This window comes from Penaeus monodon, chromosome 24 (genome assembly GCF_015228065.2).
Source record: "Penaeus monodon isolate SGIC_2016 chromosome 24, NSTDA_Pmon_1, whole genome shotgun sequence".
Classification (NCBI taxonomy): domain Eukaryota; kingdom Metazoa; phylum Arthropoda; class Malacostraca; order Decapoda; family Penaeidae; genus Penaeus; species Penaeus monodon.
Window position 1 is genome coordinate 3066652 of NC_051409.1, and position 2760 is coordinate 3069411.

The following is a 2760-nucleotide window of genomic DNA, read 5'->3' on the forward strand; positions in this document are numbered from 1 at the left end:
TCAATTATTCTGAAGTTGTTGTTCGAGAATCTCGATGATATCCGGACCCCCGTCGCCGACTTTCGGCTTCTCAAAATCCCCTCCGAAGTAAGCGTACACTTTCTTGGCACAAGGACCTCGCGCGGCTGCACCTCATCCTGCTCTGCGAAAACCCCCACGTCAGCGTTGCACATTTCCCAAAAACACTTTGATCATCCACTTGAGCGGGTCCTGCTCGTGCCACTCGAGTCCCTCCCTTCGCTTCCGTTCCAAGACGTTGAGAAAGGCGTTCTTGACGCGAATCCGGCCGGAATGGGAATCTTCCACTGGGGAATCCCACCAGGTGTAGAGCGACTTCACGTCTCGGGGCATCCACACCTCGGCCTTCAAACGGGACAGCAGCGTCTTGCAGGGCAGAAACACCCGTCGTTTCCCCAGGCAAGAGCTGGCTGATTACCGCTACTTCGGCTCCTGCAAAGCTGCATCGCCAAGTTCCACTGCCTTGTTGCTGAGGTGGACCTCCTGAATGTCCGGAGGGGTCAGCGCTGGTCTCAGACGTCCTTGGGCCAGGGAAGAGGGAGCACCGGCACCAGGTTTGACGCCCACGAGTAGGAGGGGGGTACTGGCTCCCCTGCCACGCAAGGACAGGGACACCCCCCCGGGTCCTTGTCACCCCAGGGGGAACAACGCTCAGTCGCTTGTCATGCAGGGTATGGCATTCCCGGTAGCTCGTAATGAGGCTGTAGAAGTTTTCAATGAGTGTGTTGCCCTGAAAGTTTGGTGGCTGGGCTTGACCTCGATTCTGAGCCTGTGTCCACAGTCTAAAACCTCCCGCTCGTTCTGTTCCACACCCTGACCTCAACATCTGGGATATTTGAAAGAACAAAGCTAATGTCACATTCATCCGGTGCATATAAGCGTGTGCCATCGGATGAACTCCCTACGAGTGTCAGGGTACCCTCGTAAGTCTTGTCTTGTAATGCTACTCCATCGGCAATAATCTGACATTCCTTTTGGACTGCTGTGCTCACTTCCCTTGCCTCACCCTCACTGAAGTCAACACTGAAGTCACTGCAGTCATCTATGATGTCACTCAAGCCCACCTGTTTGAGTAAAGTCACTGTTGCTTCTGCCGGATCAGCTCTTTCTGGAAGGTTAGTGTTATCCTTGATAGCAGTTTCCGTCTTTCGGTACAACTTGAGATACTTATCCACATTTTCTTTGATTTCTGAAGGCACAGTACCTGCTCCGCTCACTGGTTCCTCATCATGAACCATTGCTGCCAGGAGCTGGTAGGTTGAGTCGTGGCAGTTCATGGCAGCAAAATGCAAGGCCGTGTGCCCGTACTTGTCTGGCTGCAGAGGATTGGCTTTAAGATCCAGGAGGAGAGCCACACAGCCGGAGATGCCATGGGCTGCTGCAGTGAAGCGCGTGGTATCGTTGGTGTAATCAACCACTTGTGTCTGGATGTATCCCGCAGACTTTCACAGTCATATACATGAGCTGCAGAAGTCCTCTCTGTGCTGCTACTGACAGTGATGCACAGACATAGAGGAGAGGTAAGACGGAATTTCATACGCTGTTGCTGCTGTCTGAGTTTTGATAGATGGAGAAGAGGTCGTCTGTTGGTGGATTATAAGCTTTACATCTTCTTTTTCGCTCTCATCTTTCAGTTTTTCATACATATCATCTAGTTTCCTCTTCTCCTTTGCATGCAAAGCCTGTGTGTGATAAAAAAAAAATTGCTCTCATTTTTATAATTATATTTACATATATTGTGTAATGAAATAGTACTATGACAAAAATATTTGTGTTCTACCAACAGTATAAAAGACATACAGTACAAGATATTCTATAAAGAAGAAATAAACAGGTAGGTAACAAAAACACTAACCTCTTCTATTTCCTCTCGTAAGTAGTTGGGCATGATGTCCCTTGGCAGAATACCCGACGAGTCAGATATGTAAAGGCTTGCGCTCATGTCTTTAACCATGACAGCTGCAAGACTCCAGTGTTTATAATGGAGCACCACGTGGAGGGACGTGTGGCCACCCTCACTCAACAGGAAGCTCTGAGCCCCTGCCTGTTGCAGAAAGAACACTGTGAGGGTGCAATTAAACTGGGCAGCTGTGCACATAAGAGCCGTGAGCGTCTTCACACCCAAGAATTTCCACTTGGTCCGCCATGGCGTTGGGCCTCCTAGAGTGTCCAGCATGCGGTCTATACCCTGGTGGAGAAGGTGTTCACGAGGCGGAAGCTGCAGCTTCTCCCAAGCCAGCCTGTTCTTATAAGCCTGGGGGTTGAATTCCATCATTTCAATTACTAGAGTGTCAATTGGAGAATATTGTAATCAAATCATACTATAGGCTGAATGTAAGCAAGATAGTTCTATTCATGGTGATCTTCAGACAGAAATGCCTTTTTGTAGAAGTTTCTTACCCTAGTGATGAGAACTTGTACTCGGATTGTGACATCAGGGGAGTTCCAAGCCTGCTGCAGGAGAGTCAGGCCCCCAGCCATGGAGGTGAGAGGAGCCCCAGCAGCGATGAGGAGACTCACTATCTTGCGGCGGTTGGATGTGACTGCAAGGGACAGAGCGTGTGTAGACAGACTACCCACAGGCTCGAGAGGAGCACCTTGGCACAACAGTTCGGAAACTTTCACAGCATCATCACCGGAACCGATCACTGTCAAAAGCTCCTCATACCGCTCCTCAGGGTCCTCCACTTTCTGCGAAGAAAAATCACAGGGTTCATGTGAGCCTGTCAGATGCAGGGCAGG

General features: G+C 50.0%; 1 pseudogene; it reads right to left on the reverse strand.

Annotated features, from left to right (window-relative positions):
* Positions 1 to 2760, reverse strand: part of LOC119588798 — a 6398-nt pseudogene continuing 3638 nt past the window's right edge.